This window comes from Pteropus medius, unplaced genomic scaffold, assembly GCF_902729225.1.
Source record: "Pteropus medius unplaced genomic scaffold, Ma_sr-lr_union100, whole genome shotgun sequence".
Taxonomy (NCBI): Eukaryota; Metazoa; Chordata; class Mammalia; order Chiroptera; family Pteropodidae; genus Pteropus; species Pteropus medius.
This window is the reverse complement of record NW_024352786.1, coordinates 2,234,410-2,260,938: the sequence shown is the minus strand read 5'-3', so window position 1 is coordinate 2,260,938 and position 26,529 is coordinate 2,234,410. Positions and strand designations below refer to the sequence as shown.

The 26,529-nt window shown below is 37.1% G+C and overlaps 1 protein-coding gene across 2 annotated transcripts in view; it reads right to left on the bottom strand.

The window, feature by feature from the left end:
• NFKB1 (nuclear factor kappa B subunit 1) overlaps positions 1-14,682 on the bottom strand; it is a 109,064-nt gene extending 94,382 nt beyond the window's left edge. For both annotated transcript variants that reach the window (XM_039848854.1, XM_039848855.1), the window contains exon 1: positions 14,555-14,682. The gene's annotated coding sequence lies outside the window, so the exon portion shown is untranslated. The remainder of the gene's footprint in view (positions 1-14,554) is intronic.
• Between the last annotated feature and the right edge of the window lie 11,847 nt (positions 14,683-26,529).

The window sequence follows — 26,529 nt, the reverse complement described above, 5'->3', positions numbered from 1 at the left end:
TGTTTTGTTTTGTTTTAAATATCTTCTTCATTCAGTTTCAAAGAATAGAAGAAGAATAAGGAATTCTCTCTGAAACATGCCCACAGAAAACACCATATTCACTAATGGTATGGTAAAAGTATGTACATATTTAAACCTAAGGTATACTGAAATTCTCTTTGAATACCTTCCTCCCTTCATTAACTTAATCGTTCATTAAAAAATACTAGGCCTAGTATGTGTCAGTAAAGACACTGAAGTACACAGACTGATGCAGTTCCTGTACGCATAGAGCTTACAGCTGTGGCAAATTGAAAGCAATGGCCAAAATTCTTTGCAACTCCACCCAACAAAAGGATAAATTTATTTCTCCAATCCTTGACTCTTGGTAGGCCTGTAACTTTCTCTGACCAAAAGAATGAGATAGAAGTGTGAGTTTTAAATGCACATTTCAAGAGGACTTGCAACAATATTCTTGCTCTCTTGGAACACTGCTGCCATGGGACCAAGCCTGGGCTAGCCCACTGGAGGATGAGCAGAGAGGGAAACCCTAGCTGTGGCTTCCTTAGACCAAACAGCACCAGCTGGGCAGCCAAAAGATTTAGAGATTAGGAGAGCCAGCCAAGACCAGAGGACCTAGACGACCCACCAAATGGAGAAAAATAACAAATGTTTGTATTTTAATTAGCTTTATAGTAATTTTTACATGCAGCAGAAACTGACTAATGCAACAGTTTAGTAAGCAGGAAGACAAATAGACAAAAGCAATGCAACATAAGTGTCATGGGAATTGGAGGGTAAGTGGGGTGTGGGTTAGTTATTTTGGTAATTTAATAATTATGCTTTCTTTGTTAGGGTCCTATTTGGATGGCATAATAAACAATATGTTCATGATAATGTGGGAAGAGAAATTGAGACAGTAAAAGTTTTACTGTCATTTTTACTCTGTTGGCTAATTCCCAAATGAACAAAAGAAACAAGTACATTAGCCAAAAACATTGTGTTATAAACAGAAATAAAATTAATACTGTTAAAACCTTCAAAACATAAATAGTAATAAATTGCTGCTATCTTTAAGCAGTGATACCATTATAAAACAAGTCAATAATGTTTTCAAGCTCTTCAATTCTCCAATACCTAAAACCAAATTCGTCACTCCTGCAGCAAGGGGCCCTGTTCTTGATTTCCCAATTTCTGCTAATATATCATTCTGTCAGGTATTCAGGGTCAAAAGTTCAATTACCTTTTTCACCTTTCCTCTCTCTTTATCTCACACATATTCAGTCAGTTACCAATTTCTGCTGATTTGGGTGGTGGTAGTGTATTATTTCTCATATCTGCCCCTCTGTTCCATCTCCACTGTTTCATCCTAGTTAAACCTTCATTGCCTCAGCTCTGAATGACAGTAATAATCTCCCTACTGTTCTCCCTTAGGGTGATGTTTCTTCTTCCTTAAGCATCTTTCACATTATTACTATATTACTTACAAAATAAAGTCAAAAGCCCTCAAACATGAAGCATAGTATATTATCCCTCTAAATTATAAGTATCACCTATTATTAAATCCTAACTAAAACCCTCTATTATAGGCAGACTAATCATTTAAAAATGCCTTCTCATTTCTGTCTTGTGTATTTGTTCGCAGTATGCCCTGCCCTCTGAAATGCCATCCGTCCTACTTAAATACTACCCGCTCCTCAACCTCTGCCAAGAAATCTGCAATTCCCCTGTAACCTATAGCTCTGTAGTCCATGTAAGGGCTCTACCACTTATGTGTATTGATGATTTTACACTTCACAATGTACTGTTCCACTGAAAGCTAATTTTATCTCTCTATATATTTACCATCTTCTTAAGTGGATATAAATGCCTAAGAAGCAGACATGTGTTTTGCTTTTTTGTACTTCCAAATTAGTAAACACTAAGTACATTTTAATTAATACTGCATTAATGGCAAGAAACACTGCAACTACAAATTTGTCAAAATGTGGCCTTCTGGTTTTGGTCATGACAGAGTAATAATTCTTGAACTTGCCCCTTGCCATAGTTAACTGTAAAACTATACAAAATAATTGAAACAATAATTTAAGACACTGGACAAGAGATAGCATAAGGATGTATACCATAAGAGAATGGAAACACTTGAAGTGAGTGCCAAGTTCACTTTCTGACTGACGGCATGCTCCAAACCATGACACAAGGAAGTAGAGCCCAAACAGAAAGCAGCAATCACACTGCAGGGTATCAAAAAGGAGGGATTTACACAGAAAAGGAGGCTCATAAATCTGCATAAAGGTCACTTCTGGTCATTGGCCAAATATTAAGCTGTATTAGTGCAGGATCTAAGAGTTGAATAAAGATTCCAGAAGTTCCTGGAACTTCTAAGAGACACTGAAGTCCCAATCATGCAGAGTGAAGAGACTTCACTGATCAATCTGAGCATTTAGCTGTGACTCCAGAAGGACCATGCAATAGGAGTAATGGACATACCCTACAATTAAGGCTACTCTAAATCCATTTCACTAGGTAGACTTATTAGCATACTGAACAACGTAGAGAAAAGGATCAATAAATTTGAAGAATGGTAAATAAGAACTATCCAAACTGACATGCAGAGAAAAGAGGCAGAAAGGATTAAGGGCCCTATGAGACTATATCAAGTAATCTCTCATATGTGTAATTTAGAGTCCTAGAAAGAGAAAGGAGCAAGAGAAAATATATTTGAAGAAATAATCAAGAATTTTCCAAATCTGATTAAAAAAAAAGATCAACCCATACATCCAAGAATCTCAAAGATCCCCATGTTGGATAAAGACATATAAAATGATGCTTAGTCACATTACAGCCAAACAATTAAATGCTAATGCTAAAGAAAAAATGTCCTAAAAGCATCCAGGGCCAAGGGGGAACAAAGATAAGTATGATGGCTGATTTCTCATCAGAGGCAGTAATGGAAGTGCTGAGAGAGAGAAAAAAAGATCAGTGTATAAGTCTATATTCAGCAAAACTATCCTTTAAAAATAAGGGTGAAATTGACATTTCAAATAAACAAGAGCTAAAACATGTGAAAGAAAGCTCTTCATGCTGAAGGGAAATACACCAGATAGAAATTTGGACCTACATGAAAGAATGAAAATGCCAAAGATGATATAAACATGTAGGTGAATATAAAACTTCTTCATTTGCTGTTCAAAAAATACAGCATATTTGGGGATATATAACATATGCATAAGTAAAATGTATAATATAAACAGCACATAGGAAAAGGACAAATGGAAGTATAGTACTGTCAATCAAATTCTTACATTATATATAAAATATTATACTATTAATTTATGGTAGACTCAAGGATGCATATTGTAACCCCTAAAGTAACCACTTTAAAAATTAGCTAAATGAAGGAGATACAATGGAATTAAAAAATAAACTTAATTTGTTCAAAAGATGGCAGGAAAGAAGGAAAAAATGGATAAAGAACACATGGCACAAATAGTAGATAGTAGGCTTCAACCCAACCATATCAATAATTACATTAAATGAAAATGGATTATACTCACCTATTAAAAAGTAGAGATGCTTAGACTGGACAAAAAAGCAAGACCCAAGTGTGTGCTTTTCATAAGAATTATACTGTAATATTGAAGACTCAGATAGTTTAAAAGTATAAGGATGGAAAAGTATGCCACTTATACTATTGAAATACTAAATATTAAAAAGGGGCTTATATTAAAATACAAGATAAGGTACTCTTCAAGAGAAAAAATATTTCCTGAGACAAAGGGGAACATTTCATAAGAATGAAAAGGTCAGTTCATTAGAGAGAAATAATAATCTGAATGTGAATGTAGGAGCTTCAAAGTACATGAAGCAAAAAGTGGCAGAACTAAAGGAAGAAAGAGAAATATCCGCAATTATAGTTAAGATTTTTAACACTTTTCTTTCAGTAATTGTTAAAAATAAATCAACAGAACATCAGGAAGAATATAGAAAATGTAAGAACAACACTATCAACATCAAAATAACCTAAGTGTATGTATACAGCACTTCACCAATAATTGAAGAATATACATTCTTCTCGAGTGCACATGGAACATTCTCCAAGACAGATCATATGTTAGACTATAAAACAAGTTTCAGTAAACCTGAAAGAAGTGAACGCATATAGATATGTTATATAAACACAATGAAATTAAATTAAAAACCAATAACAGAAAGCTACCTATAAATCCTTATATGTAATTAAGCCAAAAGTTAAATTGTGGGAGTGGGAGGAGGGAAAAAAATGCCTCTTTGAATCAAAAATACATAGTAAATATAACCTCATTCTCCAGTATGAAAGCGTCTCAATTCTTGCTGTATCACGTCTACTGTAACCACTGGGGACAGGGATTTTCTTAGAGAAGTGATCGGAATGAATTCCAATATGTTCCAAGGAAATAAATATTTGCCTATGGTTCTTTTCTTTATCATATGACTGATATTTTTAGGATCAAAAATTTTTGGACATTTTTGGACATTTTCTAATCATAATTGTCATGTATATCAAATGAAATATTCCTAAGTAAAATTTTTTTTTGTTAACACCATAGAATAAAATGTAGTGAGTACAAATTTGTAGAGCTAGAGAAATTCTCTAAATATTGTAGTAAATTAGATAAAACCTTACATGTTAAACTGAAGTCACTCATGGGTATTGCCTTCCATTTCCACATAAAATCCAATTAAAAACATCTACTCAAAGTTTGAGGTCTTTCATTCAGGTGGCATAGAAAGGGGTTTGATTTATTGGCCCTTGTTCTGAACCTTTTGTTTCCACATTTCCAATTCTACAGATTTCTTCTTCCCTAAAAATAGAGTATGATGAGGGTAGGCAGGGGTGGATGAATACTCGGAGCACAGAGGATTTTTAGGGCAGCGAAAATGCTCTTGTATAATATCATAATGACGGATACATGTCATTAAACACTTGTCCAATCCCATAGAATACACAACAAGAATGAACTATAATGTAAACTATGGACTTTGGGTCAGTATGATTTGTAAATGTAAGTTCATCAGTTATAACGAATGTACCACGCTGACTGGGGGTGTTAATATTGGTGGAGGCTACGTATGTGTGGGGGCAGGAGATACATGGGAAATCTCTGTGCCTTCCCTTCACTTTTTCTGTAAACTTTAGACTGCTCTAAAAAAATAAAATCTTTTAAAAAAGCAGACTATGACCAAATTTTATTTTCATGTCTGGCCTTTGTCTTGAGTACCATTTTGGAGTATTTGTATTTTCAGATTGAAGAGGAAATAAACCTTGAGAATTATGATTTAGAGATTAATGTTCTTTTGATCAAATATAGTGAAACCAATCAAGTTTTCTTAAATCTGAATATGATGACTTTAAATTGGATTTTCATTTTTATTAATCCTCAAAGATCAATAAAAAATATGTCCTTTATGTTTTAAAGGAAAAGATTCATCACGTGAAGCAGCAATACTTGGTTTTACGATATGGTGACAATTGTCCTGGAAGGAGAAATAATCACAACGATGACTTTCCAATCACACACACAAAACTAATAATTTGCAAGCATCAAAATCAAAATCAGGCCTTTCAGTCCCTGAATCTAGTTATTAAGGCCTTTCCACACTGACCACTCACATAGAAAAACCCTTCAATATATGCAGATGTCAACGTATAAAGTAAGCAGGAAAGAAAGAGGTGAACTACACTCTCTTCTATGTCTGATAAGCTCTGATGCGAACACTTCTTTGTCCTATGATTCTCTGTTGGCGACCTCGATTGCTTGGCAATGAACAAAAACAAAGTACTCATAAATGACAAATTAATGTGAAAATGTGATTTGTTTGATATTTTTACTAACATATCTTGTTTACCGAGGAAAATGTGAAGTGAACTGACCTTAGGGCTTTTAACCACAGCAGAATTCTTACTTAGATGAAGCTCATTATGAGCACCTTGAAGTAACGAACTAATTCAGTCAACTTTCGATCGTATGTGGATGAATATGAGTCATGGAAACAACATGCGTACAATCCAAAAGTCATTAGTGAAATCTTTTAAAGGAGAGTGAAGGGTAGGAGTCCTGACTGAGAGGGGCAGAAAGAGTGTTTTGGGGTATTCTGCTTCCAGAACACCACCTAGGTTAAATGTATTCACTTTGAGATAAATCATTAAAGCAGTACTCATGATTTGTGCACTTTTTTGGGGGGCAATTCTTTGATTTTAAAAAGGCTAATGTGAAAAAGAAAAAATGTAAACTGAAATCATTACATGACATAAGCTCCATGAAATTATGGATTTCTGTCATGTCATATTTCCAGTACCTAAAACCTGGCACATAGAAAGGACTCAACATATTTTCAGATAAGTTAATGGTTAAAAAAGAAATCCTACTATGTAAAAGCAGAGAGCTTATATGAAAAAGTAAAGGTCCCCTACCCCACCTCTCTTCATCTCCAATCTTGCTTTTCAGAGCGACTGACTTTTTAACATTCAAAACTTTCTCTTTCTGGTTTTCCTGGGAATTCTTTCCATATCTCCAAATACTATATTTATATCTGTTTCCTTATCAGTTTTAGAAACTGTTCTTGCTATGACAGATGAGGATTCAGCTCAAACTATTACCACTTTCCTTTCTTCTTCCTCCAAATATAGTTATAGTGAGACCCTGAACCAATTAGAATTAAAATATTGAATTTTATATTCAATTTCTATATCAAGTTTGCCTTAATTCCTTTGGAGAAATAATGAGAGTTCATAGTAGTGACTAATTAATAATGAAAAGATGCAACCCCAGAAACACCTAGATGTCAGGAAGAAGCTAGACTGAGACCAAAATGAGAACTCAATCCAAAAATGGATAGTTGCTTATATTGATCACATTGATAATCGTGAATTGTTTTTGTACCTTCTCACATGTATTTTCCTTAAATTGACACGTCTCCATATGGCAAGAGAATCTGAAGTCTTCTAAATAATACTACTACATCAAAAAAACAAATAATTTTAGAGGCAGATGCTCATTTTACAGAGAGGAAATGAGACCCAGAGAAGTTAATTAATTTTCCCAGAGCCACACAGCTTAATCAATAGCACAGTACAGTAGACTAATATTTTATCCAGACATTTACTTATTCATTCAGCAAATAAAAAAGTAAGACAAAATCCGCCCCCGCCCCCTGCCGCCCCGCCAAGATATTTTCTGTCTGGAAAGCATAAGAAGTCAAGAGAACATGGCTTAGAGGCACATAACTCTTTATGGGTAGGTCAGGGAGAATGGATAGAAGAGGGAGAGAGAAATGGTGATGTCTGAACCATGCCTGAAGGTTGACTAGGGAGCTCAATGGCTAGGAAGGAAAGGGCATTCCTCCTGATGCAGGGCACGCACATACAGAGGCATTCAAAGTGAGAAAACATGGATAAGAAACTGGACGTTGATGCAGATGATATGAGAAATAGGGGATGGGTCAGGAGCGAGGGTGGAGGTGAGGTGTGTGGGAATCAGTCTGTGAAGACAATGGAGATTCATTTCAGAAATATAAAGATTGTGACATGATCAGACTTGCACTTTAGAAAGGTGACCTTTGTGCTGGAATGAAGGATGGAACAGAAGCAGGAGATAATGTATCAGGAGACAATGCAAAAATGAAACTAGACATTCAGTGAGGAAGGAATGGATTCTGGAGGTGAGGAGGCAGCTGAGCTAACAGAACTTGGTGACTGACAGAAGGAGATAAGTGAGTATGCATGAAGAATGGGTTCCTCGATTTCTAGCACGGGAAATGTACCACACTGGGCTACCAACCGCACTTCCTAGTGTGCTGGGTGGGTAGCAATATGGTAGGTGGGGATGATAACAAATTTGATATTGGCATACTGATGGGGACATCTATATGAAGATACTTAAGTGCCTCAGCAATAAAACTATTGTTTTCTGTGGCTTGCCTTGAATGACTGGACTCCTTCAGTTTAACAGATAGTGAATATAGCACAACTGCCCTCCAAATCATGCATCTATTTCAACACAGGATTGAACTACCTCTTTAAGCAACTTGGAGAATACCTATTCGGCAATTGTGGTAGACTTTCTAAGAGAACTAGGATTCTTTCCCTGTCCGTCATAAAAAAAGAATTTCAGAGTAAATGACTGATAAGGTAATGTTTTAACATAGGAAATATTAAAATGTTCTAAGGTGTACTTGTTAAATTCAGTTAAATGTGTAAAGTAGGAAATTGGGTAAACACATGGAGAGAAACCATAAAGACATTATAACAAATGAATGCTATGATATGGCACGAGAGCAAGGGAGTACACTTAATTGTCACAAACCATGCTTTTGTTTTAACTTCACAGGTGTACTGAGATTTGCTTAATCACAACTGACTTCTAAAGAGTTTTCAGAATGTGGGGGGAATGACTATTGTTTTCAGTTTATCAAAAATAGGATAATCCACACCTAGCCCCCATTTAAAAGAAGAAGACACTAAAGTCTATACATCAAACTTAATGATCAAACACCAATATATGGTTAAATCCTAGAGAATAAACCTATACACCTAAGAACTGGCAGACAAAGAAGTTCCTCAAATATCAATAAAACATGAGTCAGGATTTCATGTTAGGACATTCAAAAAATAGTCATTCTCTCCATTCCAAAAATTCTTATCCTGGAAGCCAAATTTTCTAAGACAATTAAGTAAGTAATTTATTTTCACTATTTAAATGAATTGCAGGCTTGGGCACAGAACCACTAGATAGGTTGGTTACGGAGTCTGCCATTACTTTTAATTTTTCTACGTTCATGCTTGATATATGTTAGAATTCATTTTTAGAGATGAGGGATAGATATGCCGTGACAATGAAATACAGTATATGTTTAGTCCAAATGACATAAGTAATAATAAGAAATAATTTTTAAAAATAACTGCTATTTTGACAAACAGAATTCATTATAGCAATCAAATTATTTTTAAAATGTTAATTAAACTCTTTCTACAGAAATGTACTTAACTTTATGTAGGTTTTGTATATTTTTAGTTCAAGTTAGCAAAAAGTAAATCTCGCCAATAAATGCTAGTGAGCCACATATATCAAAAGGCTAAAATCTAAGAAAAATCCAACCGCTTTATTTTCCGCTACAAAATATATGACCTGTCCAAATATTTTTGACTAGTATGATTGAGAGGATGTTATAACTTTGTAATTTTGTTTATGCTTCTCTCCATGCCCAGAAGCTGAAGACTGAGCTGACTATGTAATGGAACAGCGAAATCTATTGTTCCCTGGGTGTCTTCTCATAGGGAAGCTATAAGCAGAGAGTATGGACTATTTTATTCTTTTAACTAACAAGCACTGCTGCTATCCACTTTCAGAGTACTTTCCAACAATGACATCTTAACAATGCAGTGCTATGTAAGTAAACATTTAGCTTTTTCTTCAGTTTGTTGGCAACAACAAAAATGATTCCACATCTATGTATTTGTAAACAATTTTTAAAATTAACCTTTTAAACATGAATGTTATCTTTGTAAGGGGTTCGAACAGAGGTCAGAGTCAGAACCAAAATTAGGTGGGCAGCAAAGCGGAGTGGACTGAAGTCGGCAGTTTTCAATAAAATGGTTCTGACTCTCCCTGGGAGCACAATAACACCAGGACCCAGAGTGTTGGTACTGTGCTCTTTCTTAATTTGGATGGTATATTTCATTTCATATACTGTGTCTATACAGAATAAGTGGTTAGAGTCAGAGTTTCAAGGAAAATTTTCTGAAAATGCAACAACTGAGAAATAATCAACAAAACCCTGCCATGATGAGGCCCAGGTTTTACAGTGCTGCTAAATCATTAAAGTGTGAAAGTGGAAAGTACAGTAAACCTTGCTAATTGCTTGCTTGTTCCTGAGGTTTTCCAGCTAGTAATTTCCCCACTCCCATTTTTTTATAGGTGATAAGTATTTAATTCTGGATGTCGTAACATATTTGTTTTGACTTTTTGATTAATTTAGATGCTTTAACAATTTTTGGATTACAAAGCAGTGTGTGTAGCATTGTTTCCATTTTCAGAGATACTAGTATTGAAATTACAGTTTCAATGGAGCTCAGAGAAATTCTAGCATAGCCAAAAAGTTACAGTTTTTATTGTACGAGCACCTTTAATCATTTCAATTACTTTATTACCTTGTTTGATAATGCCTTTAAAACTTTGAAACTAAAAGCCTATTTTTCCAGTTCATAAATTCTACTTTCAAAATGAAATGCTTCCCTTTTGGAAGACAATGAGTAGTTTTTAATAAATTACTTGTTCTAGTAAACTTCGAGTGCTCTTTAGATAAAAATATAATATCTAAGAAGTAAGAACTAGCTTTGGTTTCTTTTTTCCCAAAAGGCAAGGCAAAATAGTGTAATTTTTGTTCCTTGCAGAAAACAGCTGCCTTTTCTTTTTTTTTAAAACAAAACAAAAGTTATGTCATTTCTTTACTCAACAAATTACTGTTACTGATTGCTCAGTATGTACCAACAAGCACAACATTAAGTGTCAGATGTTTGTCAATATAGATTAGGTACTATTTCTTTTAAATTAGAACTACAGAATTTCGATTCTCTCAGATAGCTCTTTTCCTCCCCTTTTCATTATTTCTTTTATGCTTACGCTCTTAAAGAATAAGTCATATAGAATCTTTACATTCTTCTCTAAAGCTCCATCAGAGTTTTTTTTCACAGAAGTTGAGTCTATAGGTAGTTTAAGTTTATTAATATCTGTTGAAAATATAGGTCATAATAAAAGCTGGTTATAAGATTTTTGGCTTCATGGTGAAATGTAAATAAAAAGTAATAAACCAATTTGTAATGGGAATTAAACCACCTATTTCATTATTCTAATTTCAAAAACAGGCAACAAATTAAAGCAGATAAAACTTCTATTACTGATAATTAAATCTATTAGTTATTACAGAAAATATAAGGGTAATAATTGATTTCTTTTAAAATTTTTTAAAAATGATATTATTATGATTAATACTCTAAGTTAAATAAGTTTGTCATCCATAACCTATACTCTTGAAGATTCTCCAATCTTTAACAAAGCAAAACTTATATTACATACTTTGTGTAAAAATGTTGGCATTAAATTATTTGTAGTAAGCAATAAGATTTTATTTCACACTTTATTTTCTAACTGTTAGCTGATCTTCAAGGGTAGGTCTACCAACCTCATCTGAAAATATAAAAGATTGCTTAGTAATTTAGTACTCGGGAACGTCTTCTCTAATCCAGCAGAGACCAAGGGTATAGAACAATTTCATCATCATAAAAAGAATGATACTTTTTTTTTTTTAATCTAACAGTGAGGTACTGGATACTCATTAATGAACTATCACATAGATAAATGTCTTGGTTATGCTACCCTAACTATTAACTCTACCAAAGTATCTGGTTTCAATTATTAATCTTTTGATTAAATAAACACACTTATACACACACACAATCAAGGAGCCAAACTAACTTGCAGGACTATATCACAAGTCCAAACATTCCTTTCTGAGGCTGGATGACTCTAGTTCTTCACACTCTCAAGGACTCTTAAGGAATGACAGGGTCAACTCGAACGGGAATGTATGTTTCTGATGCTTTACCTGTTTGCCTCTAAGAACAATATAGTGAGTTCAATATTTATAGGAGGTGCAAGTGTGCAATTGAGAATTAATTCCCAGAAAGTAGGATAAACTGCTTCAGGGTGGTTTTATGGTCACCAAGAAAGCAGCTGTCAATCAACTCGTGATGTAGAAACAGAACATTTAAAAATGTCCTCCGGCACTAAAATTCTATCCTTCTTTCTTCTGCTCTTCTTCTTTTAACATATAGCTATCATGCCACCTTATATGGTTCTTATTACAAACAAAACCCAGCAAGCAAACAAAACAACTTCCTACTAAGGTAAATCAATGACAAATTTTGCATAGCCATTGATTGTTATATATCCACTGCTGCTAATGTGATTCGTGTTCAATCTGTAGACTACAAGAGCATAACCTGAATATTTACTCTATTGGTTAAACTTCTCTGCATTTCCAGACATTCTATTGCAGTCATCTCTATGCTCAGAACAAAACATCTACCAACAAGTTCTGAAGAAGAAAAAGATGATATTTTGACTATCGAAAATTCATATAGAAGCTCAGATAACATTTTTAAAAATTTATTGTTTTAAAATGTCAGCTACTGTTCTTTCTTCTCCAAAGTTCAAACTAATTGAAGGTTACGAAGTAACCACTTCCCCCCAGAAGCCAGAACTTTCACCTCTTCTGAACAGGGGAATACCTCTCCTAAATTAGGTAAAAAATAATAACAATAATAATAAATAATAAGGTCTTGCTGATTGAATGAGAGTCCCAGATTCCTGTAGCCTCCGATTCCTTATCTAGACCTTCTATCTACCACAATGAGCAGTACCTGAAAGTCAAGGTAGCACTCTTACTTCATCAATTATCTGGAAGTGTGAAAGCAGTAGTAAAAACAACCTGCATAGATATGTTTCTCAAACTAGCTTCAATTTATTCTAAGGAATATGACAAGAGAAAGATGAGGAATATGATCACTAAATCTAAAATTCTGCCTATTTCAGACTCATTGAGCTTTTAACAACTGCAACTCAGATGATCTTAAGTGGCAGAAGAAGGAAGTGCAAAGATCAAAGCAGAGCTTATGAAGGGGAACGACTATTTTTGTATGTGTACTCCAGTATTTACTAACTGGGTTTGAAAAATAGGGGCATTTGTTCAGCCCATGTGAATGTCAACTGCAGAATGTAAGGTGAAATTGAAATTTCAAAACAAAAATAATAGCTTTTCACCACCAACCCCAGTTGAATTATAGTATTTCCTTTAAAATGTCTTTCAAACAGGCTAGAAGTGATTTACTCTTCACATCAAAAGTATTTCAGTGCCAGCATTAAATCTACATATAATGAGTCTTCCTTTGTATTCATGTTTGTCCAGCAGGCTGTGGCCCAGGAAGACATTTTATCTAAACAAGCTCCAGAGAGCATTGAGGAGATGCAGGTCTATCAATATGGATGAATAATTTCAGCTTTCATATTTGCATTTAACATATATGTTCTTCTCACCTTAGCAATTTAATTACATGATCAATGTAAAAGGCTACAAGAAACAAATCTTTTTTTATTTCCTGACTTCCGAAGTTCATAAGCTCAAAAAAAAAAATACTTTGCTTTAAATCATTTACATAATTTCTTTAGTACATCAAACACTAAAAGAATTCATCTCTAGAAAGCACAATATTAAAATTAGGAAAACAACATATGTCAACCAAGGGCTTTATTTTAATCAAGATTCTCTTTTAAAGTTTTAACAAACACTAATGTAATTTAAACTACTCAAGAATATTCAACTGAGGTTTTTGCTAGAAAAATAAGCACTGAACATCTTGATCCCAAGCTTTAGTGTTTACCAAAGATCACCAGTTTGTAGAACATTTGTATGCCAGAGTTATTAAGTATTTTAATACCATAGTCATTTTCTCAGATTATGGGCTTTAAGACAAAAATCTTTGAGTTAAATATAGTTATTTAATAAGCTGTAATGCTGAAAAACCCTACTTAACAAGTCCATGGAAACGTCTCAAATCTGGATAACCAGATACTGTATCATTAAGTCCCATTTAAGTTTCAGGATAGACCAATTAATCAGGGCAAACATTTCCATCGGTATTTATTTCTGAAGACCGTAAGAAAACATGTACTTAGGCTAGGCTTTGTTTGTATTATAATTTTGTTTTAGAGGTCATGCGCAATATGTGATACCACTGTCCAGGTGTTTTACATACTCAGTGCCTAAAAAGTGCTCTAAATAGGTAAATTCTTTTCCCACTTAAATGCCAGGCCCTGTGGGGTCAGGATCAGGCCTTATTTTTTTGAAAACTAATGTATAGATCCTATATAGTAGGTGAATATAATATGTTTAACTGTGTGTGTGTGGGGGGATGTGGAGGGGGGATGTGGGGGCTTCCTTTTGAAGTAGGAGACAAGGAATAAGGCTGTCCTATTCAACTTGCGGGAGCTAGGGAAGGCTTTCCCAGCCGAGAGGACTGCCATGCACTTCTGCTTTCATTTCATGGAACGCCCTTAGGTAAAATCTGGTTCAGCACTGCACCAACCACCTTTCCCTCTCTCCTCCGCGCCCCAGCTCACCTCAACCCTCAGGCCACCCCACAGCAGGGGGTAGGGGTGGGATTTTTAAAAGTTCGCTAGAGTTCCCCTCTGGATTTCCACCTGGGGTGGAGGAGAGGAGGACATGAAGAGAAAAGGGCAGCCCGGGCAGCAGCGGCCCTCGGGCCGACCGGACCCCGCCGGGTCCGGATGTGCCTTTCTCCCCTCTCGCCAATCCCAAGAGGCTGTCCACGCCTGTCAACGTCCTGCTAGGGTCTAGCCCAGCGGTCATCGCAGGAATGAGGAAGTGCAAGCGGGGCTGGAGGGGTGCGGGGCGGTGGGTAGCGGGAGTCCGGCCGCGCGTCCCCGGCGTGGCGCCCACTTGCCCGAGCCTGGCTTACCCTGGCGGCGACCGCGTTCGGTGTCCGTGCGCCGCGGCTCCCTCTGCGGGGCGGCGCGGGCCTGGGGGCCGGGGAAGGAGGCGGCGGCGGCCGGCCCGGTCGGGGCAGGTCCGGGCGCGGGTCTGATCGGGTCCGGGAGAGCGGGCGCGCGGTCTCAGCGGGCCGGGCCAGTCAGCGCCGCGCCATGTCGCAGGGCTGGCAGGGCGAAGCGCGGGGCGCGCGAGGGCCGGGCCGCGGCTGCGCCGCCTTCCCGGCCGCGGCGGCGCTGGCCTGGGCTGCGCGGGGCCCTCGGAGCGGGGCTCTCGGAGCGGGGCCGCGGGGGACGCAGGCCGAGGGCGGCGGCGGCGGCGCGAGGCCCGGGGACGGGAAGCGCAGGGGAAGCTGTCAGCGCGTCGCCGGGCCGCTCCGGTGGCGAAACCTCCTCTTCCTGCTCCGGCTGCTGGTGCACTTCTCTCTCTTTCTCTCTTGCTCACTCTCTCACTTCCTGGCTGGAAATTCCCACTGACGTCGAGAGAGAAGACAGACAGACGGACACACGCGCTCACGCCGCGGGGGCGGGAGGTGGGGTCGCCGCCGGGGGTGGGGGAAGCCCGCGCTTCTGGGGGCGCACTGCGCCCGGAGTCGGGACCCGCCGCCCCGCTCTGCTCCGGCCCCTCGGGGCCGCCTTGGGGCGGAGGATGCGGAGCGCGCGGTCGGCGGCCGCGACGCCAGGTTCCCCCGCGCAGCTCCCGCTCCCAGGCCGGCGCGCCCGATGTCCCGGGGCCGCAGCGGACGGATCGTCCTGGGGAGCAGGCGGCGCGGTGGCCGTGGCGGTGGGAGTCGGCGGTCTGGAGCCCGGGAGGACAGGCCCAGGCATCCGGAGGGGATGATGGGTCCGCGTGGACCCAACATGCCTTGTATAAAAATAAATCTCATCTGTATGTCCCTTCTAAATGGTCTCACTTACACCCAGATCTCTTTACAGATTAAACTGGAATTTCTGTATCATAATTGATTTATGTCCAGCGAGGTCTGCTGGGTTTGGATGAGGTCTTAAATCTCCTGGTTATGACTTATTCTGAACTCTTATCTATAGGGCATTGTCAAGTCTTTATAATTACTGTGGCTAGAATTATAGTGATGGTGGTAGCGATGGTTTTGGTCCACAGCTCATAAAGAAACATCGATCCGGCAGAAGGGAATTTTTCTCCCTTTTTTCCCCCCGCCGGAGAGACCGCTAATAGAACCCGCGGACAGGCCTCCCGGTGACCACCATTCACTAGATTTGAGCTGCTTTGCGTGCCAGGCATTGTGCTAGGCACAGGCTGAGGATACCTTGGGGGGTAGATTAGCTCCCCAAAAGAGAAACCTTGAGCGGATATTTTAGAGCTCATTATCTCACGATTGAGTTCAAAGACAACTGCATACTTTAAAACATCAGTTATCAAACAATCACCAGTGTTACTATGGCATTGGATTGGCCCTAGCAGATTCACCATACTCCCTTTATGCCCCTTCCGTCCCCTCCTCTATTCCTCCCCAAGGTTATAAGAATGTTCTTGGTGGAGTGTTTGGCAGAGGAGGAGAGATCCATTTGATTTGGTCTGGGGTGAGTCTCTGCAGTGACTTTGGGACAAACCAACGATCTACTTTCAAGGAATTTCATTTAGCTCCCAGAGGCCGTTTGAACAGCTGAGTTTCAGGAGATTTATAAAGAATAAAGACAATGATTTTTTAGGGACCCTGTGTTATTGTATATGGGACATTATTAGAAATTGTGCCAATACTATATTTTAGTAGATTAATATATAGTTTATATATAAAATGGTTTTTTTTTTTCCGTCACTGGTACGAGTATAAACAGTGCAAACACCCAGAAACAACAAAGTATTAGGCTAATTGTTATTTTTTTCTTTATGGAGTAAGTGTGAGCAGTCATACTCTTCATTCTGTGGTGAAGGTGGGGTTTGGGGACTTGGGGGTGGTGAGTAGCCCATTGCCAAAAGAATGGATAGATAGGGTTGTATTATTGGAAGAGTTGAGCCAATGTATATTAGTGAAAAGGATTAAATTAAATTTCAAACTCAAAATTATCCTGTAGAATGGACTTAAATTGAGGACTGGGTGTTAGGCAGGGATATTTAGTTTCCTTGGGATGCTTAACAAATTACCCCAAACTGGGTAGCTTGAAACAATAGGGATTTATTCTCTCACAGTTCTGGATGCCAGAAATTGGAAATTAGGATGTCAGCAGATTTATGCTCCCCCTGAAGGCTCTAGGGAAGAGTCATTCCTTGACTTTTCCTAGCTTCCAGTGGCTCCCAGCAAACCTTGGTATTTCTTATCTTTTAGCTGTATAACTCCAATGCCTGCCTCTGTCTTCACGTGGCCTTCTTCCCTGAATCTTTTCTATATCTCTGTATCCAAATCTCTCTCTCCTTTCTCTTATTAAGACACCAGTCATTGGACTTAGAGTCCACACCAATCCCGTATGACCTCATCTTAATTTGATTATATCTGCAAAGACCCCATTTCCAAATAAATTTATGTTCACATTTACCTGGAGTAAGGCTTTGAACATATCTTTCTCGTGGACACTATTCAATGTGCTATAGCAGACAAAACTATAAAAGCCCCCAGTCTTCTATTTTTGGCTCATTGATTAACTTTCCTGTATTTCTGTTTTGTTTCCCTACATTGGCTCTACACCTGCTTCCAGGAATGTTTCTTCAAAATTTATTCACCCTAAGGTGTCAGAAGGTGGCTTTGCCTTGAATTATCTGTGTAACTTTTGCCAGGTAATCCTTTTTATGAGTTTTAGTTTCTTCACCTGTACAATAATCATAACACTAGAGTCCATATTATAAGCTGTATACTATATTTATATAATGTTTACATTATATATGTTGTATTAGTAAGGTCTGAGTGTTTGCATCTCCCCCAAAATTTGTATGTTGAATTCCTAACCCCTAAGATGATGGTATTAGGAGGTGGGGCATTTGGGAGGTGATTAGTTCATGAGGCCTGAGCCCTCATTATTTGAATTAGCACCTTTATAAAAGAGACACAAAAGAGCCAGATGAGGATACAATACAACATGACCTGGAAGAGGGCCCTCATCCGACCACGATGGCGCCCTGATCTTGGACTTTGAGACTCCAGAACTATTAGAAATAAATTTATGTCGTTTATAAGCCACTGGGTCTGCTATTTTGTCATAGCAGCCCAAGTTAGCAGATTAAGACATGTATATATACATACATATGTAACAACACGTATGTTGTATATATGTGTTACGTTATAACGATGCTACCTTACCAAGGTCCAGAGACAAATGGGAGATAAAGATTGTAAAAAGTTTATACAAATAACAGTTACTCTAAGAAAAAAGACTTGAAATTAATTTCCTCATGGGCTTAAGGGACATAAATGCTTGCACTGTTGACCCTGGGGCACACACTCATCCTTGTGGCATCTCTGCTTGATGATAGTGGAGTAGTTCATTACACCGCCATTAAAACACTTGCCATTTTCTGTCTTGCTTGCAGTTAACAGGTTTACTGAGTGAGCACTCACTTGGCCTATATAAGTAGTTACAAAAGAAAAGAAAATGCAAACTCTACTCATAAGATAAAACTAGGAAGAATGACCTCTTATACAATAGCCAAAACAATAGTGATTTGTACAATGGATTATATTACAAAGAGTAAAACCGACAGGAGAGGGCAAAGAAATCATCTTTCTCTTAAGATTATATAGAGAATCCAGAATTTTATTCCTTTGGCAATGAAGACACACTGCAAAGAGACATCAATACATTTAGAAGAAGAATGTCAGTGGTCTTATAGATACTAGCATCTTTTCTATCGGTTCTAATGAATATTTATGCACTACCATCACTACCTTCAAAGAGTTCACAAGCCACAAAGGAGTATGTGTAATTATAGCGGCAGGCAGAGTTCAATAAATGCCTTCATGGAGGTTTAATCAAATGTTTAGGTATAGGTAGGGAGAGAGACCACAGTGCTTGTATTTTGCCTGGTGATTAAGCTCTCGGACTGTGGAATCAGATGCTACCTTCAGATTTGAAGACAGTGCCTGACTGTAACCCTCACAGAAAATAATTCACTCTTGTTCTACCCTGAGTAGTTGTGTAGCCCTGGACAAGGTGTGCATCTAACTGTTTCAGCCTCCTTTTTCTCATCTGTAAGATAGGATGATGATCATGCCTCCTTAAAGTGGTATTTTAAGAGTCAAATGAGATCATGTGCATCAAGTACTGACCAAGGTGCCACATGCTCAGGGAACTATCATTTATGTTGGCTATTATTAATAATACTATTGTCTCTTTGAGGAAAAACTTGATGAAGAGGATAGCGTGTAGTGGATGTTGGAATGGTGGATACGATATGATGGCAAAATGATCAGAAGAAAGAAAACAGATGAGGGGGAGTGAGACTTAACGACATGAGGTCTGAGTTTAAAACACACTTTGTAATAAAAAGACTTTGTAACGACAAGTGGAATTATGTTGTATTAATGTGAAAAAAACCTATATATATTTTCCAGATACCCCACCAGTCAAATTATTTTGTCTAATATCACATCTCTAAAGCAAATTCATAATACTTAAAATATGGTCCATAAATAATAAATGTTCAAAAAGACTAATTCTTCTTCTTCTTTTTTTTTTTAAATGTAAACTAAGGGCCTGATAGAAAGAGGAGAATCTCATCTCCTTTCACCAAAGAATTGGCCAAAAAGCATATCCTGTATATGGAGAGACTCAGGAAAGAGAGAGTATGGGAAAGCCAGGATTTGAACTTTAGTCAACTTGACATCCACATTCAGGGGGCTAAGATGCAGATGGTAGAGGAGAAGTTGCTGCTTGTGGAAGGTGTAGAAGTGCTGATATTTATCTTCTTCTTTGAAGCAGTAAAGAAGGAATGGAATATCTATTGTTTTCTTTATAAGAATCACAAAATAATATTCTCTTGCTGTCTCTAGACAATAATCATCCTGGAATTTACCAACAATATAGCTAGACAAAACCAAGGCTTTTATAGCGAAATATATTCTAAATAAACGAACTACTCAGGCAAGAAGATAGAGTCAACAGGACATGTTGACAGTTTATATATGTAGTTTGAGTGAAAGGAGGAGTAGGAGATAGTTCTGAGTTTTCTAGTTTGGGTGCTTAGAATGGTGACATAACTGGTAAAAAGGAAATCTGTTGAAATATGATACATTTATTTTTCGACATGTTAAGTATGATAGACTCAATGCGATATTTATGTGACATGACTAATGTTCAATTGGAAATTCAAGCCTGATGCTCAGAGAGACATAAAGTTGGAAGTCTGAGTTGAGAGACAACTGCCAAGATGTGACAGTTGTCATGAGGGTGTTTCTAAAACATTAGTGACCAAAGAGAGTTGGAAGAGAAGAGGACCAAAGACAGAAATTTGACTAATAACTTTATTTCTGGGATTGGTGGTGGTGGTGGTGGTGGTGGTGGTGGTGGTGGTGTGTGTGTGTGTGTGTGTGTGTGTATTGGGGTTTTGGGGAGAGATGCTTAAAGACTCCTGAGGTGCCATCAAAAGCAGGAGGAAGGCTTGGAAAGTCAGAGAGGAGAGAGTTTCAAGGGTCAGAGAGTGCTCAGTGGTGTCAAATATTGCAATTGCTAAAAGGTGCAGATGAGAAAAGACAGTTGACTTTAGGAATTATTAAATTCTAAGCATGGCCACAGACGACAGTTGTGCAGCTAGAGGAAGAAGCTACTCTGCTCTTTGCTTACCCTGCTCACTCTGTTTGGAAGAAAAGGAAACTGTACTCATTCTCAAAATGGCACTGATAGCAGTGACTGTGGTCCTAGGTTACTTTTTGGAGTAGTTTCAATATAATGGTGAGAGCCAAGACCTAGATTACAGGGAGCTGACAATTGAGTGTGAAATGGAAAAGGGAAGGCAGTAAATGCAAAAGAATCTCATGAATTGTTTGGAGTGAGAAGGAAGGAAAGAGAAGTCGATGTCATTCTTCATTTGTTTGACTAACATGGAGCACCAGGTTTGAAGGAAGTTGGGAAGGGTGGAGAGATGGTTTAACGAGTTGATTGAGTTAATAAGAGAAAGAGGATTAATAAAGGAGTGACGTGCCAGAAGAAAAGTGGGATGTGTGGAAGTCACAATCTAGATGAAGGGGGTGGGGACATGCCTTCCTGTGTGAGAAGTGAGGAGGAAGAGTGAAGAGAAGTGAATCCTTGAGAAGGAAGAGGTTAGGTTCTAATCATCGGCTGAAATGCACTAAACCAAAACCAAGAATAACTACTAGAGAGTGTTTTAGTTTGTTGGGACTGCCATAACAAAATTCCACAGGCTGGGTAGCTTAAACAATCGGAAATAATTTTTCTCACGATTCTGGAGATTATAAATTTGTGCACAAAGTGTCAGCAGAAGGGTCGATTCCTTCTGAGGCCTTTCTCCTTGGCTTGTAGATAACCGTCTTCTCTGTGTGTCTTCACATGGGCCCCTCAGTGTGTCTGTTCTAATCTTCTTTTCTGGTAAGGACATCAGTCATATTGGTTTAGAGCCCATTCTAATGACCTTATTTTAATTTAATTACCTCTTTAAAGATCCTATCTCCAAATATAGTCATATTCTGAGCTGCTGGGGGTAGGACTTCAACATACAAAATTTGTTTTGGGTGGGGGGGGGATGGTGGAGATGGACGGGACACAATTCAGCCCATAAAAGAGGTTTCTTCTGATTTGCATGAAGACACAAAACTAGAGAATCTACCCTCCCAGCCCAGGGCTATCCCTGTTTTAGCACAGAAATACTTTGTCCAAAAACCCCTCAGTCCCCAATAAACCAGGTGATTTGTCAGGCTACATGAAGCCAACATAATTGGTTTGAGTGAAATCAGACTGGCTACTGAGCATACCATTTAAACGGCTGCCAATTACTCATTTTTATGGAAGGGACTTCTGTCTCTGAAAGATTCTATCTCTGGCTGTCAAAGCTATTCATAAGTAATGATCTGACGTGTATATATATCTTGTTAGTAGGATAAATATGCCTTTGTATATATATATATATATATATATATATATATATATATATATATATATCTCCTGGTAAGATTTTATAAATATCTCAAAGAACTCATTGTAATAATAATAACCATTAAACAGATTTCCATTCATCATATTGGGAGCGAGACTTAAGAAAAACATTTTCAGGACTTGTCGAAGTGCAAACAATGCTGCTTAGTTGTTGACTATTACACTGTTTCAATAATTTTTTAAAACTTCAGAGTCGGTATACTTTAAAATTACACTAATTTCATGTACAGAAATGGTTTGTCTTAATAGATAACCTTTTCTGAGTGTATATGTATATGTCTGCATAGTTGCAGGCAGATGTCATTAGATCTGCTGAAGTGGGGGAGCCCTGAAGAAAGTTTAGAGTGAGTCTGTAAGAAGCTAGCTAACTCTGGTGGTCCTAAGGCTGTAGTGCAGCAAGACTCACAATTCTTGAGTAGAAAGGAGCTGACCTAGGCTCTAGGTGGCCATGCCCTACTCACCTTCTTAGTGGAGTCTTTCCTCAGAGTTGCCTGAGATCCTCTTCTTCTTTGCTTCTCTAGTACCTGGGCCATTGCATTTGGCTCATTGTATTGAATGTTATTCGACTGAGTAAATGGTTGTTGAGTTGGTGTTTTAATTTAGAATATGAAAAATGTGAAAATTTCAAAATATAATATCATACAGTTAAAAAGTAAAGCATATAAAAAAAGCAGAGTTGATAAATATAACTGGTTGAATTTATTCTATGTACCAATCTGAGTGTGGTCAGAAAGCAGATAGTACCCTCAACAGTCATTAATGAGACCTTTGTGAAGGAATTATTTACAGGAGTGGAGGCAGAGTTAACAGACTCCAACAAGAGACAGCAAAGCATCCTAGGGATGAGAAAAGCAGGGAGCTTTTATCATGCCCAGGCTTGAAGGGACAAGGAGGGAAAATGGTGCCTGAGACCAAAAAAGACCTCATAGCTATAAGAGAAAAGTTTTAGAGAAGAGTTTTTGAGAGCTGGGCACTTCGCTAAAAAACTAGTCACAGACAACTCACCACATGGCAGAGAGGGAGCCAACAGACTATATGATCCAGCCTCTCCCTGCACCATTCACATCTCCAGTGTTGCCCAGTAAGAGGACCCAAGTGGTAGCGAGAGACGCATAGCAGAATGGAGACAAGTGGGATGTGGATCTGGGGGAGCAAATGCAGACTATCCAGAACAGAAGGCAAATCTAATATAACAATTATTTTTTTAAAAAAGAATTTAACTGGTCAGTTATGTAGTACATGTAGGCTCCTTCTGTAGCTAATTCGTCCTCACAGGGACAAAGAGAGGCTGTGGGGAATGGAAAGGTATAATGCCTGGACACATCATTATATGATGGAAGTGCTACAGAGAACGCATTGCATGCAGTCCTTATCACAGAGTGTAACTTTAAATACTCAGCAAGCCAGTTCCTTTTAAAAGGCTGACAGATGGAAATTACAAGCAGGTAAGAGAGTCTACCCCAAAGGACATATGTGATATCTATTCCCTCTTAAATTCTCTTCTTATATCAAACCAGATAAGCAGAAAACCTCCAAAGTACCAGATTACATTAGTCCATGGAAAAATAATTTTTGGCGATTTAAACCTAAATTATTTCTAAGGCATTTCATCCAACTGTTCAAATCAAGTCACTTCTCAGTTCAAAATCTGCCAGTGGCTTCCTTGATTGCTAAGTGCAAGTAAATGATCTAAAACGTCCTCTCGTACTCTGGCTCTCTGTTGACTCTGATTTCGTCTCCTCCCATTCTGCTGATTTTTCTCTTTGTTTCAGGAAAGGTCTCCTTGCAGCTCCTTGAACACACCAAGCACACTGCCTCACTTGCCCCTGGAAGCTTATATAATGCTGTTTTCCATGTTTGGAACACCCTGGGAATATCGACATGGTGGGTGTCCTTACTTCCTTCAAGTCTCTGCTCTACTGTCACTTTATAAAATAATATCACCAGTCCTTCAACTTTTAAAATAACGGTACAGTTATATCTAAGCTAGTAACACGGTCAATATGAGTCACATTTTTTTTTTCATAGTGCACTCTGGCTATATATTCAAGTAACAAATCTTACACTTTAGAATTTTTAGTGTCATTTGGTTATACGAATCTATATTTTATTGTTGTTCTTGAGAAATTGTTTCATTGATTATGTAATTCTAGGTTAGGAGTTTCTCTTTATACATTGAAGATTTCATCTACTCTCTTTAATTTTCATTGTTGCTTTTAAGAAGTCAGTCTGGATCAGTCTAATTGCTACTTTTCTGATTTCTTTTTTTAATTCTGATTTTTTTTTTGTGATGAATGTAGATTTGATCTACTTTTATATACCTTACTTGGAATTTATTTATTTATTTTTAAATAGGGCTTCCTGGATCTCAGGATTTAATATTTTTCAACGATTCCAGAAAAATTCTAGTTCATTATCTTTTCCAGGATTGCTTCTCCTTCATTTTCTTTAGTCTTTATTTCTGGAATCTGAATTAGGTATGTACTAGTTATTAATAATAATAATACTGTAATTACTATTATAAAAGTTATTACTGTAACTTTTATGTCTCAACATCTCTTTATCTCTTTGGGTTCCATTCTGGATAATTTCTTTAAAATTTCTTTTGAAATTTGTTTTACATTCTGGATAAAAATCTTCTATCAGATATATGATTCACAAATATTTTCTAGTCTGTAAAGCTTGTCTTTTCCTCATCTCTTGAAGAGCAGAAGGTTCTAATTTTGATGAAGGCTACTTTATCAATTTTTTTTACTACATTGTATTTTCCATTTTGCCTAATTTAAATCCACAAGGATTTTCTCCTATGATTCCTTCTAAAATTTTTGTAATTTGAATTCTTAAATTTTGATCTAAGATACATTTGAATTAAGTGTTGCATATAGCAGTGCAAGATATGGATTGAAGTTCTTTTCCTAAAAAAAATATGGATATCCAATTGTTCCAGCATCAATTGTAGTAAAGACCTTTTCTTCCCCCCTCCACTGAATTGCTTTTATAACTCGTCAAAATCAGTTGTCTGTATGGATATGGGTCTATTTCTGGACTCTCTATTATGCTCCATTGATCTTTTTTCTATCTCTATGATATACTACATTTTTTGAGGTTACTATAGTTTTGTAATACATCTTGAAATCAGGTAGCGTTAACTCTCTAAATTTCTTCTACTTTTTCAAAGTGGTTTTGGCTATTCTAGGTCCTTTGCAATTAGTATGCTATGGTTTTGAATTGCATTAAATCTACAGGTCAATTTGAAGAGTATTGGCATCTTAATTTTAATGAGTCTTCTGTCCTATAAATAAAGTATATGTCTCATTTATTTAGACAATTTTTAATTTCTTTCTGCAATGTTTTATAGTTGTCAGTGTTTAGGACTTTCAAATTCTTTTGGTTAGATTTATCTCTAGTGTTTATATTTTTAATGATATTTTAATGGTATTCAATAATGTTTAATTTCAATTTTTGATTACTAGTATATAGAACTACAATTGATTTTTGTTTATTGATCTTGTGTTTGCCACTTTGATAAACTCATTTTTTAATTCTAGAAGATTTCTTTGGATTTTCTACATAGATGACAGTGTCCTCTGTGAATAAAGATAATTTTACTTCTTTTTAAAATTCTGGGTGTCTTTTATTTACTTTTCTTACCTGATTGTACCGGCTAGAATTACCAGTAAAATGTCGAATAGAAGTACTGAGAGCACACATCATTCATTGTCTTCTTCCCGATTTTAAGAGAAAAGCACTTAATCTTTCACTATTAAGTATGATGTTTGCTGTAGGTATTATAGATGCCCTACATCAGGTTAAAGATGTTCCCTTCTATTCCCAATTTGCTGTTGTTTTTTTTTTTAATTTTATGAATGGGTGTTGGATTTTATCAAATACTTTTTCTGCATCAATTGAGATGGTCATATGGTTTTTCCTTTTTAGTTTATTAACATATTGAAATAACATTGACATTTTTAACTGTTAAATGAACCTCACATTCTTGGAATAAGTCCTACTTGATTTTATATATCACATTTTTCATATATTGTTGAATTTGACTTGTATGGAATGTTTTGTATAGAATGTTTGCATCCATGTTCATGAGCAATATTATTAATAGTAGTTTTCTGTAGTTTTATTTTCTTGTTATGTCTTTTTCTGGTTTTGGCTTCTGGGTAATGTTAACATTTTAGAATGAGTTGAAAAGTTTTCCCTCCTCTATTATTTTTTTTGTGTGTTTGTGTAGAATTGATATTATTTTCATAAATACTGAATAGACTTTACCAGTGAAGACTTCTGGACCTAGAGTTTTTTTTTCTAAGAAGGTTTTGAACTACAATTCATATTTTAAATAGACATAGGACTCTTTAGGTTATCTATTTCTCTTTGGTAGTTGATGCCTTGCAAAAAATTTGTTGTTTCATCTAAGTTGTTCAATTTGTAATAATAAATTTGTTCATAATATTTCCATGTTTCCTTCCTAATAATTATACTTTTTATTTTGAGATAACAATAGATTCATATGCAGCTGTGAAAAAGAACACACAGAGATCCTGTGTACATTTTAACCCAATTTCTCCTAATAGTAATATCTTGCAGACTATCGTACAATATTACTGCTAGCACACTGACATCGATATGGTCAAGGTACAGAATATTTCTATCATCAAAAGGATCCTTCATATTGATCTTTAATAAACACACACTTTTCTCCTTCCTCTATGTCTTCTTAGCCCCTGGCAACTACTAATCTGTTCTCCATTTCTACAATTTTCTCACATTAAGAATGTTTCATAAATAGAAACCTACAATATGTAACCTTTTGGAATTTTTTTTTCCCACTGAACCTTGTTTCTTGGAAATTCATAAAGGCAGTTGA